Source organism: Macaca nemestrina, chromosome 6 (assembly GCF_043159975.1).
Source record: "Macaca nemestrina isolate mMacNem1 chromosome 6, mMacNem.hap1, whole genome shotgun sequence".
In the NCBI taxonomy this organism is placed as follows: Eukaryota; Metazoa; Chordata; class Mammalia; order Primates; family Cercopithecidae; genus Macaca; species Macaca nemestrina.
Genome location: NC_092130.1, coordinates 4,130,223 through 4,144,159, shown reverse-complemented (window position 1 = coordinate 4,144,159; position 13,937 = coordinate 4,130,223). Strand labels below are relative to the sequence as shown.

General features: G+C 40.9%; 1 long non-coding RNA gene across 2 annotated transcripts in view; it reads right to left on the bottom strand.

Annotated features, from left to right (window-relative positions):
* The window catches only part of LOC139363689 (uncharacterized), a 66,331-nt gene that overhangs the window by 51,757 nt on the left and 637 nt on the right, over window positions 1-13,937 (bottom strand). The gene's annotated exons all lie outside the window — the stretch shown is intronic.

The following is a 13,937-nucleotide window of genomic DNA, read 5'->3' as shown; positions in this document are numbered from 1 at the left end:
TCAGGAGATCGAGACCATCCTGGCTAACACGGTGAAACCCCGTCTCTACTAAAAATACAAAAACCTAGCCGGGCGAGGTGGCGGGCATCTGTAGTCCCAGCTACTTGGGAGGCTGAGGCAGGAGAATGGCGTGAACCCGGGAGGCGGAGCTTGCAGTGAGCTGAGATCCGGCCACTGCACTCCAGTCTGGGCGACAAAGCGAGACTCTGTCTCAACAAAAAAAAAAAAAAAAAAGAAAATATCCCTCAAGCAAGAGTATGGACAATGGACTGGAGATGGGCCTAGGGTAGATGTAAGGGAATAGGTTTGAAGGCTACAATAAGAGTCCTGGTGACAAAGAATTATGGCTGGGATGGCAGAGGAGATTTAAGAGATGATGCAGGAGTTAAACAGGCTTGGAAATGGATTAGACATGTGGTTAAGGAGAGAGAGGTGCATAGCTGGCTATAAGCAACTGGATAGATGGTGGTAATGTTATTCACTGAAATAGAAAACACAGAAAGACAACCAAGTTTGCGGGAAAGATGATTTGTTTTCTGAGTAGGGACTGACGTGCTTTGGGGGTGATGAAGGATAACGCTGAGCAAACAGTTTCATATGTAGGTGAAGTGTTCTGGGAAGAGGTCTGGGCTGGATGAAGAAACTGTCAACTGCATATTTACTGAGAGGCTGAGTGAGAACTGAGAAAGAGATTAGATTGAAAAGAGAAGAGGGACTTTGGACTTTAAAGAGCTCATCACTGAAATGACTATAGAGAAAGAACTGGCAAAGGAATGAGAAGGAAGGATTGGGAGGTAGAAGAATGCAGTGTCGTGGAATTAAAAGGAAGAGTGTTTCAGAGAGGGAGAGGTCAGCGGTGTCAAATGCTGCCCAGAAGTCGCAGCATCCTTTAGATATAACAATGTGTAGGTTGTATTCCTTCTCTATTGCTGTGTAACAAATTACCCTAAACTTCAGCACCTTACAACAACAAATATATATTAACTGATTGCTGTGGTTTGAATGTGTCCCCTCCAAAATTCAGGTGTGGCCAATGCGACAGTATTAAGAGGTGGGGTGTTTATGAGATAATTAGGCCATGAGATTTCCTCTCATTAATGGGACTGAGGCCCCTATAAAGGAGGCTTCTTGCAGCATTTGCTTAGCTCACTCCTCTCCTCTTCAACCATGTGAGGACACAGCATTCCTCTCTCCCAGAGGATGCAACAAGAAGGCCCTCACCACGTACCAGTGCTGGCACCTTGATCTTGGACTTCCCAGCCTCCAGAAACAGTGAGGAAATGAATTTCTGTTCTTTATAAATTACCTAGTCTTGGGTATTCTGCCACAGCAGCATTAACAGACGAAGATACTCATGCAATTTCTGAAAGTGAAGGATCCAGGAGCTGCTTAGCTGAGAGATTTGGGATCAGTGTCTCATGAGGCTGCAGCCATCTAAAAGGCCAGTAGGCCTGGAGGATCCTCATCCAACAAGGCCCACTCATAGCTGGCTCTCCCAGAGCAGGCAATCTATCCAGGAGAGAAACGCTGCAGTCACATTGTCTTTTTCAGGCCAGACTTGGAAATCACCTGCCATCACTTCTGACACATTCTATTTATCATACGCAAGTCAACCTAGTACAACCCACACTTAAAGGGAGGGAAATTAGATGCAGCCTTTTGAAGGAGGACTTCTAAGGAATTTGTGGACATGTTTTAAAACCACCATAGAGGTCAGGGGACCTGAGTGAGCACTATCTCTGCTGACTAATGAGGAGTGGACGCTAGATTGGAGTGGGTTGAGAAGTGAATATGAGGCTAGAAAATGGAGCCTGCTCATGTAGATGACTCTCTCAGGAAGTGTGCGAAGGAGAGAAAATTGATTAGAGTAGTGTTGGGGCCTGATATGTTGACAATCATTAGTCTGCAGGAATTATAAGGAAATCCCAGAAAAATGGAGAGCAAATGGTATCAGACTGAAGGAGAAAATCATAACCTAAAACATCCAGAGGAGAAAACCACAACAAAAGGTAAGATCAACTTGATGGATCTCCAACCTCAGGGGCAGCAGATATGAGGAAACAGGAGTGAGCCCTGGGCACCTAAGAGTAACCTTCTTCAGCATTTGCAAAGCAACTGGCAGCAGACGCTTAAGAGCAGTAAGTGCGAGTGTGAGCGCCCGAGCCAGAGAGGCAGGGCGTTGCAGTGCCCATGGTACCTATGTGGTTTCCCCCAACACACACACGTGCCTGTCCCAGAAGACTGGATGCTAGCAAACCCTATCCCATTGCAAGTCCAAATTCTTTCCTGAAATTACTGGCAACAAGGTGCTATGAAAAAATCCAGCACTCACATGTGAGCTAACAGGGAACTTCAAGAATTAAGACAAACACCCAACCAAGAATGGCAAAAAATTTGAGGAAAACTCTAACACTAAAAATGAGAAACACCACCCCGCACGAAGGAGAGAAGTCACATCTAAGGAAATAGAACTAATGGAGCAAACAACATGACTTACTCTGAGGGGGAAGAAACTGGCTCAGAATGTCTTACACCTGAGCCCCAGCTCTGACATTCACAAGCCAAGAATATGTCTTTTTGTATTCTGGTTCCACTGTGACAATCTTCTTTAAGGCAAAGGAAGACTCTGTCTAGTTATTTGAATGGTGAAAGTTACATACTGGATAAAAACATGTGGGCTTAAATATCAATATTTTCCCAGCACATCAAAGAATTGTTATGTATGTTGTAATATTATGTAACCAATGACTCTAAGATGAAAGGCACTAAAAGGGACAAATGGTGATACTTCATATCAGAAAAATAACAATTAACTTGAATTTTTATATATCTCACATAAGCACTTGTAAATATATAAAGCAAAATATAATAGAAATACCAGACTTCTGATAAGATGATGAAATGAAAATGCATTAGCAATTTTCTCCCTCAATACTTTACAAAATGAGCAATAAGTGGTAAACGCACTCACACAAATACACACACACACGTGTGAGCACGCACATTATCAGCATCAGCCAAACTAGATTGGTAGTTAAGAAAAGAGTCTAGAGCAAAAGGAGGTCCAACTTAGCAACACTGCAGCCTCAACCTCCAGTGGTCTTACTGGTGAATTGACAAAACCCTGAAAACACTTGCTAATGTCATCAAACCTGGAGTGATCTAACCTGAATGGGAATCCTTATCTTTTACTTACTCTAGGTAGTATATATGGATCCTAGAAAAGAACAGGGGTTGGGAGGAAGTGGGGATGATTAACGGGTACCAAAAAAGTAGTTAGAACGAGTAAGACCTAGTATTTGCTAGCATAACGGGGGGGACTATAGTCAAAAATAATTTAATTGTATGTTTTTTAAAAAGAGTATAATTGGAGAGTTTGTAACACAAAGGATAAATGCTTGAGGTTTATCCCCATTTACCCGGATGTAATTGTTACGCATTGCATGCCTGTATCAAAGTGTCTTATGTAACCCATAAATATATGCACCTATTTACCCACAAAAACAATTTTTTTTTTTTTAAGACGGAGTCTGGCTCTTGTTGCCCAGGCTGGAGTGCAGTGGTGCAATCTTGGCTCACTGCAACCTCCACTTCCCAGGTTTAAGCGATTCTCCTGCCTCAGCCTCCCTAGTAGCTGGGATTACAGGCACCCGCCACCGTGCCCAGCTAATTTTTTTTTTAGTAGAGACAAGGTTTCACCATGTTGGCCAGGCTGGTCTTGAACTCCTAACCTCAGGTGATCCGCCCACCTCGGCCTCCCAAAGTGCTGGGATTGCAGCTACCACGCCTAGCCAGAAAAATATTCTTAAGGAGTGGGGTAGGTAAAAATGAAACTGACTCTCAGACAAAAGGAAAAATTTCAAAACTACCCACTGAATTGGGAAAACGTTCCAAAGAAGAAGAAATCCAAATAGACAAACTTTAAAAAGACTGTTTCAAAGCCCACTGACTGAAGGCCATCAGGGACATTTCTATAGTAGAAAATAGTTTGGTTTATTTACCTTACTGCAGGACGGGGGAAAGCACTCCAAAGGAACTGTAGAGGTCTCAACAAGGAACTGAAAGGGGCTTCTCATAGAATTTGGGCTTGTGCTAGATTATTTCGAGAAAAGCTAGAGAAGTGAGGATTCACTGTGGGTTGAGGGTTGTTAATAAGTTAGGGCAATGCAGTGGCTGGGATATCTTAATTTTTATCTAGGAAGGAGGACTAAGGTAAGACTACAGTCGTCATTGGTAAATGAGCAGCAGTCACTCCAGTTAGAAGTGGAGAATGTTTTATTGTTTCCATGGTTGCAAAATGGCTTTGTCTCTATTTTGTTCCAGACATGGTCATGCAGTAGCCTTGTCTATATCCTATTTATATTCTAGAAAGTATTCTTTATGTTTGGGAACACCATAACCTGACTGCTAGCTGCCAAAAAGGAAGCGTTACACTTTCTCAAGATAATCAACCTCACTAGCATTAAGGTAAATACAAATTATAGCAACAAATACCTCTTTGCACACATCAGATTGAGAAAAATAAAAGTAGTAACACCCATTACCAAGGGAAATGTAAGGTAATCATTTTTCTCATACATTGATAATATAAGGTGAATTATTACAGCTTTATAAAATTATTATTATGGACAACTTCTAACATATCTAAAAGAAGACAGCGGCATAATGGACTCTCATTATACCAGCTCCAGTAATTGTCAATTCATGGCCATTCATTTTATCCCTGTTTCCATCTATTTCTCTCTCCCCAATACCTTTCTGAAGCAAATTATTTTATCCATAAATATTTCAGAATGTTTCTTGACCATTATTACATCTAAAAAAAAAAAAAGAAAACCAAAAAGTCCTTAATTTAGTGAAACATCTACAAAGTGTTCAAATTTTTTTTTAAGAGACAGGGTCTTGCTCTTCTGCCCAGGCTGGAGTGCAGTGGCATGATCATAGCTCACTGCAGCCTTGATCTCCTGGGCTCAAGTGATCTTCCTACCTCAGCCTCCCCAGGACCTGGGATTACAGGCATGAGCCACAACACCTGACCCTGTGTTCAAATTTCCAACTGTCTTATAAATGTCATACTTTTTATATTTTGTTTGAACTGAGATCCAAATAAGGTCTACACATTGATACTGGGTGATACGCCCTACAACCTTTTAAAGTAAGTAACATGGCCTTATACACTAAAACCAAAAATATACATGCCCTTTGATCTAGTGATCCTAGTCCTAACAATGTAAGGTTGAATCTGAGACTTACTGTGACACTGTAATGACAAAAAACATGAAAACAGCTTGAGTGACCATCAACGGGGAAAAAGTAAATAAACATGTACCTCTACAGTAGGAATAATTATGTCACTATTTAAAACAAGCTGGATCTGTAGCTATTGATCTGGTGGCTGTCCTGATTAATTAAGCAAAAAAAAATGTGGTTAAGAAATATAGTTTATGATTTCACTTTAGTAAAAGCAAATGACAAATTCACATTTACATATTTTTATATATTTGTATGTGTGTACATATGTCTATATCTTTGGAGAGGCTTACATGATTATGGAGAAATATGTACAGGCTTACACACCTGGGCAAACAACACTTGCCTGGTGATGGTGGTCAACAAAGAATGTATAAGGCAAGAGCATAAAGGGAGATAACAAACAGATGAGTGAAACTGGAAAATATTCATGGTATGCTAAGTGAAATGTATAAATCCAAAGTCTAGCCACAATATTGTTAAAATATGTAAAACTGAATATGTATGTAATGGTAACTAGGACAAAGGACAACTTAATGTGAGTAGTAGATTTTTGTCTTGGATGTCTTTTTTCACAAGAAAGTAACACTGGAAAAAAGAAAAAATAGCACTTTATATATCCTTATTAAATAAATGCATATTAGAACAAAACTTGAGAGCACACCAATTTTTGTCCATTTGATTTTGTCAATAAAATGAATGCAGAAAATGTTCAGATAATTATTCTGTACAAAATGGTGTTAATAACTTCAGTTCTTCGCTACCTCAAGGTAGACCTCATACTTGGTCAAAACCGCCTCCAAACAATCCTGGAATGCCTGGTTTAATGCAGTTACCCAATAACTCCTGTAAAACTAAGGTGGACATTGTGGTCATTAATGCAATTTGGCTTGAATTGGTATCCTAATCCATTTATTACTCAAGTCAGAAATGCAAAACAATGTCATTGTTTCCTACTATACTTGCTGCTAATGAACAATTTGTACAAACACAGGATTTATGCAATTCATCCTCCCTCAAATCATTTCCTACATTCTTCTAATTTAAAGGATTGCTTTTGCCCAGGTTCTTTTGAGCTCTGCTTGCCCCGGAAGCCACCTGCCCCATAAGTAAACTGGCTCAATTCTCCCACTACTTCCCTTCACTTAATTAAAATTCATGAACTACCATAGTGCCTTAAAACATTATGCACCAACGCAGGCAATTGGAAACAGAAATATAAAGCCAATGTTGGAATTGTATGGTCATAAAATGATTCAGAATGTGTGATTCAGAATGTGCTTTTTTTTTTCTTTCTTTTTTTTGAGATGGAGTCTCGCTCTGTCGCCCAGGCTGGAGTGCAGTGGCCAGATCTCAGCTCACTGCAAGCTCTGCCTTCCGGGTTTACGCCATTCTCCTGCCTCAGCCTCCTGAGTAGCTGGGACTACAGGCGCCCGCCACCTTGCCCGGCTAGTTTTTTGTATTTTTTAGTAGAGACAGGGTTTCACCGTGTTCACCAGGGTGGTCTCGATCTCCTGACCTCGTGATCCGCCCGTCTCGGCCTCCCAAAGTGCTGGGATTACAGGCTTGAGCCACCGCGCCCGGCCTGTGCTTATAATTTTTAATACTATCGCTCACCTGGAAATTACAAAATTATTTTTCCCTTTTTTTTTTTAACCCTAGAATTTGCAGACTCCCAGGAGGTCTGGGCTCTCAAATAGAGAAGGAGAGTTAGGATTTTACGAAGCTTACTGATGAAAGCAGCTAGGATGATATCATCAATTAGCCTGCTAACTCAACTCTAATTTAGAGCTGATTGGCCTTGCAATTAGGAGCAACTGCTTATAGTTCCTGTCTTTCCTACTTCCTCACTTGGACCACTTCCCTATCACACAATGCTATTTGGAACATGTGGACAAAGAATTCAACTTTAAATCAGCAATTCCACTTCTAGAAATTTAACTTAAACAGTATCTGGTCCAGAGGACAAAGATGTATGTGCAAGAATGTTTAAAGCTGCAAGATAATACTGTAAACACTCTAAATGTTCATTATTTGGTGTCTTGTTGAATATGCAAGCAATGCAGTACTTTGTAAATGTTAGCTACTCGTACAAATTTCACTGTTACTGAAAAAGATGAACAGCGTAGGAGAAAAAAAGTCAATGTATATGAACAGAGTTTAAAGAAAAAGCTACAAATAGCCAATGAGCAATTTAACAGTATCTTAACTTCACTCATAATGAAGTAAAGGCAATTGGCACAAGATACCAACTTAAATTATTTGACTGGCAACAACTAAAAAGTTTGATAACCAGTGCTTGAAGAATTCGGGGAAACAGGCACTCTCAAGTGTTCTTATTGGTGTAACCTTTCTGGATGACAATTTGGTAATTTCTATCAATATGTAAAACACACATCTTCTAACCCAGTTCCCCATACTTAAGAATTTCCCAGTCCGGGTGCAGTGGCTCATGCCTGTAATCCCAGCACTTTGGGAGGCCAAAGCGGGTGAATCACAAGGTCAGGAGATCAAGACCATCCTGGCTAACACAGTGAAACCCCATCTCTACTAAAAATACAAAAATATTAACCAGGCGTGGTGGCGGGTGCCTGTAGTCCCAGCCACTCGGGAGGCTGAGGCAGGAGAATGGTGTGAACCCGAGAGGCAGAGCTTGCAGTGAGCTGAGATTGCGCCACTGCACTCCAGCCTGGGTGACAGAGCAAGACTCCATCTCACAAGAAAAAAAAAAGAATTTCCCTGCAGATATGCTGGCAAGACTTCTTAGAAGCTCAAAGACGTTGTTGTAACATAATTGATAATAGTAATAACAAAACTACAAGAATAAAAACCCTAGAAACAACCAAAATATCCATGATAGAAAACCAATTACATAAATTGTGGCACAGCCTAACAAATAACTTTTTAACGTAAGCTGTTAAAAAGAGACAGTATGGAAAAAATGCAGTTAGGAAATAATGCCCATGATAAATGAAAAAAAAGGCAAAGTAAATAACTGTACAGTGCGATTTTTTGGGGTGTGCTAAAACAGATAAGTATGTGTAGTAAGTAAATACATTTTGAAGGATTTATAAGAAACTAATACGGGTATTTAGTGTTAGGAAGAAGAACTAGGAAAGAGAGGGTGGCTTTCAACTTTCACTTTTTATTTTGTAAGTTTTGTTGCAAGAATTTTCTGAACTCACAAGATGTTTCTTTTAATTTTACAAACTGTTCAATGAGGGATACCAAGAATGGGAGAACGTGGTATATTTTTTTACTTGCTTCTTTGTGGTTTTCTATATAAGAGCAAAAACACTATTTTAAAATGTGAGCCATAAAATAGACAATATGGATACTATAGATCCATGTTCACTGACACAGAAAACCATAAGGACATATTAATTTAAGAAAACCAACTGTGATACAATATGGATGTAAAAATTTTGCACATGTGAGTATCAGCCATTTAGAGATATCTGGAAAGATGTTATCAAAATATGATGGAGTTAACATTCTGCTTCGTAACCATTCTCAATTGCTTTAATTTTCTCAAATAAGGATGTATCATCTTTGAACACAGGGAATGAAACAAAATTTTTACAAAGACCTTGATATCACAGCAAATTTGAAGATGGGAAGGAAGCAGGGAGAAAGGATAAGAAAATGATTTAAATAAAGTTATGTAAACTGAGAGGCCGCCTGCTGAAGCAATCCAGTGGAAAAGCTAAGAGTGCTCTGAAACTGGAAGATTAGACCTGGAATCCAGCAGAAGGGACAGAATGTTCCCTACAGCAGGGAGAAACTTGAGCTAGCTGGCTTTAGCATAAACAAAAGCGGGTCTGCAGGCACTGACCCTGCCATGTAACGAAAAATAGAAAAAAGAAAAAATCTTTTAAAGATAAATAACCACCACCAAAATATATATATATATATCTCCATTAATAAGGCAGGAAGCTTTGTATTTAGAGTGTTTTTACCACAAATGACGGTTTCAAATCTCTACAGCAGGCCGGGTGCGGTGGCTCACACCTGTAATCCCAGCACTTTGGGAGGCCAAGGCAGGTGGATCACAAGGTCAGGAGTTCAAGAACAGACTGGTCAACATAGTGAAACCCCATCTCTACTAAAGAAAAAAAATACAAAAGTTAGCCAGGCATGGTGGCGTGCATGCCCAGCTACTTCCAGCTACTTGGGACGCTGAGGCAGGAGAATCACTTGAACCTGGGAGGAGGAGGTTGTGGTGAGCCAAGATCGTGCCACTGCACTGCAGCCTGGGTGACAGAGTGAGACTCCATCTCAAAAAAAAAAAAAAAAACAACTCAATACCAGAGCAGATATGCAATTGCATAAAGCTAAAAATGCATGTAATTTTAGTAAGTACATATGAATTCAGGTAAATACATAGAAGCAGCTCTAGAGGAATAAACATAATAGCACTGAAAAAGGGAAATTGGGAATCTGGATGGGGGAGGTGGCAAAAGGGGCCTTTAGCCTTGTCTATAATGCTTTTAAAATTTATGAAAGAAAACTATGCATATAGTGCGTTCTATTTTGGTAAAATAGACATAACACAACATTTACCATTATAACCATTTTAAGTGTACAATTCAGTGGCATTAGTTCATTCACAAAGTTGTGCAACCATCACCACCATCCATTTCCAGAACTCTTTGTCATCCCAAGCAGAAACTCAATACCCATTAAATAAGAACTCCCCATTCTCCCCATTAAACAAAAACCCCCCATCCTCCCCATCCCCAACCCCTGAAAACCATTATTCCATTACCTGTCTCTGTGAATTTGCCTATTCTAGGTACTTCATGTAAATGGAATTGTATATTCGTCCTTTTGTATCTGGCTTATTTCACTTAGCATAATATTCTGAAGGTTCATCCATGTTGTGGCATGTTATCAGAATTTAATTCCTTTTTATGGCTGAATATATTATTCTATTATATGTATATACCACTTTTTTTTTTTAAGCAATTCCAGTGTCATAGAGCAAATCCAGACTCTATGATTACTTTCTGCCTATTTTGCTATTTCTTTGTTTGTTTTTATTATACTTTATGGTCTAGGGTACATGTGCACAACGTGCAGGTTTGTTACATAGGTATACATGTGCCATGTTGGTGTGCTGCACCCATTAACTCGTCATTTACATTAGGTATATCTCCTAATGCTATCCCTCCCCCCTCCCCCCACCCCAAAACTAATCCATTCATCTACTGAGGAATACTTGTTTCTACCTTTTGGCTATTACAAATAATGCTGCTGTGAAGATTTGCAGACAAGTACCTGTTTGAGTCCCCGTTTTCCATTTTTCTGGGCAAATATCTAGGAGTAGAATTGTTGAATCATATGGTAATTCTATGTCTAACTTTTGAGAAACTGCCAAACTATTTTTCACAGCTGCTTCTCCATTTTACATTCCTACCAGCAACACACAGTGGTTCCAATTTCTCCATATCCTTGAGCAAATTTGTTTTCTGTTTTTTAAAAAAATAGCCATCCTAAATGGGTATAAAGTAGGATCTCAATGTGGTTTTGATTTGCATCTTCACACATTTTTTCATGTATAAATTTTTCATTAAAAATTATTTTAAAAGAAAAGAAACATTTTTTTCTTCATTAACCAACTAGCGATACTTCCTTAACTGCTAAGCTCTTTGAGAACAAAAGCAATAGCTGCCCTGCTCACTGCTTTATCCCCGACCCCTAACATAATACCTAGCATCTAGCAGGTACTCACCAAATACAGTATTCACTGGCTGCATAAAATACTACATTAGCCTCTCATTTTACATGAGACTAATGTATGGTTTGGGGGGAGTGAGTCTATGAAAAAGTACCACCTTAAAAAAACTACACAAATTTCTGCAAAACATACAATCATTTTGGAAGTCTTGGGTAAATGGTGCACTTCAAGACAAATCCAGGATGGCCACACAAACGTAAGTGACATTACTCATAGTTTTAAGGAAGGCAACTTCAGAGCCAGCATTCATCCCACCTGGGTTGCCAAGTAAGGGCAGGATACTTTTAAGGTGTTCTCATATTATACCACCAGGGGTCCTGAGTTTCCTGTATTTCAGGCAGGATGGTTGATGAGAAAGATAAAATCTGAACACTCTTGTGTCTTGCTACAGTAGAGTAGGCCAGAGCTTGGCTAGAATCAGCAGGAGAGGCCAAAAGAAGTAGAGGAGGCCAGGCGCGGTGGCTCAAGCCTGTAATCCCAGCACTTTGGGAGGACGAGATGGGTGGATCACGAGGTCAGGAGATCGAGACCATCCTGGCTAACACAGTGAAACCCTGTCTCTACTAAAAATATGAAAAAATTAGCCGTGCGTGGTGGCAGGCGCCTGTAGTCCCAGCTACTCGGGAGGCTGAGGCAGGAGAATGGCGTGAACCCAGGAGGTGGAGCTTGCAGTGAGCCGAGATCCCGCCACTGCACTCCAGCCTGGGTGACAAAGTAAGACTCCATCTCAAAAAAAAAAAAAAAAAAAAAAAAAGAAGTAGAGGGATGCAGGAGGTGTGTAGGAGGTAAAACAGACAGGACTTGTTTAGGAAAGGGGAGAAATCAAGTGCAGTGCTCAGGTTTTTCACTTCAGCAATCGCTGGCTGCTGGAGCCATCACCATAAGACAGGGAACACAGACAGAAAGCAGGCTTTTGTGTGGGTGTGGGGAGCATGAGGGTGAGTTTGGCTTTAGACATATTCAACCTGAGAGGCCTACGAACTTCAGCAGATGTTTGGATGCATAAACTGGAGTTTTAAGGAGAGGGCTGGGCTGAGATAAACTCACGGCAGCCGTTGGCATAAAACCAATCACTGAAGCCAGGGAATAGTTGAGATTGTATAGGGAGAGGTCCAGTGTGTAAAGGTGGCCGATGTCAGGACTCTAAGGGACATCAAGAGTTTAAGGAGTGAGTAGGGAAATAGGAGTCAGCTAAGGAGACTTAAAAAAAAGTGGTGAGAGAAGTACAGCATCACAGAAACTTAGAGAAGACAGTGTTTCAGCAAACAGGTAGTTAAACAAACTAAATGGTTGTGTATTTTGTTTCATTTTGTTTTATTGAGACAGGGTCTCACCCTATTGCCCTGACTGGAGTGCAGTGGCACTACCATAGCTCACTGCAGCCTCTACCTCCTGGGCTCAAGGGATCCTCCTGCCTCAGCTGCCTGAATAGCTAGGACTACAGGCATGCGCCACCACACCTGGCTAATTTGTTTTTATTTTTGTAGAGATAGGATCTTGCTATATTGCGCAGACTAGTCTCAAACTCCTGGCCTCAAGCTATTCTCCCAACTCGGCCTCCCAAAGTGCTGGGATTACAGGTGTGAGAGACCACAATCTTAAATGTTTAATAGCTTTAGATGAAGACAACTTAATGAATCCTTTCATAAGGGTGGCTTCACCCATTGGACCAGAATGTCTGAAATCTGCTGGGCATAAACTCCCTGTCCACCAGACCAGTGGTTCTCACAGTGTGGTCCCCAGACTAGCAGCATCAACATCACCTGGGCACTTGTTAGAAATGCAAATTTCAGGGCCCCACCCCCAAAATTCTTTTTCTCAGTCAGAAAATCTGATGTGTGATTGTTAGTTCATTCTCGAATTGCTGTAAAGAAATACCTGAGACTGAGTAATTTATAAAGAAAAGGGGTTTAATTGGCTCACGGTTCTGCAAGCAGTACAGGAAGCACAGTAGCATCTGCTTCTGGGGAGGTCTCAGAAAGCTTACTATCAAGGCGGAAGGCAAAGAGGGAGTGGAGGTAACATGGGGAAAGGAGCGAGATGGGAGGTGCCACACACTTTTAAACAACCAGATCTCAAGAGAACTCATTATCACAAGGACAGTACCAAAGGGATGGTACTAAACTATTCATAAGAAACCACCCCCATGATCCCATCACCTCCCACCAGGCCCCACCTCTAATATTGGAGCTTACAATTCAACATGAGACTTGTGCAGGGACACAGATCCAAACCATACCAGCAACCCAGCGCTCTGTGTTTTGCTGCTTGTTTTTGTTTTTGTTTTTGAGATGGAGTCTCGCTGTGTCCCCCAGGTTGGAGTCCAATGGCGCGATCTTAGCTCACTGCAACCTCCGCCTCCTGCGTTCAAGCAATTCTCCTGCCTCAGCTTCCCAAGTAGCTGGGATTACAGGTGTCTGCCACCATGCCTAGCTAATTTTTGTATTTTTAGTAGAGATGAGGTGGGCCAGGCTGGTCTCGAACTCCTGACCTCAAGTTATCCACCCACCTCGGCCTCCCAGAGTGCTGAGATTACAGGCGTGAGCCACCGCACCTGGCCGCAATCTGTTTTAACAAACACTCTGGGTGATTCTGATACTCACTAAAGTGTGAAAAACACTGCATTAGACAGTATTTAGAGAGACCTGATAACCATTCCTTTGGGAACAAATCCCCCTCCTATTAAACACATATTCTTTGGATCTGTTAACATATTTGGCAAAATTGTTGGAGCCTGAGCAGCAGAATTTTGTCAATACCCCACATTTAGTGTACCAATAGGTCCTATCTTGATTTTAATGGTCCTGCCCTACAAGCAGCCAACTACCCACCGATTCCTCCACTAGTGACAACCTTTTTCACCTTTATAACTTCTGCTATTCACAACGTCTAATTATTCGTGGCCTCTGCTGCTTCATGGCTTCTTTTGTGCACCTTTTCAGCTTCT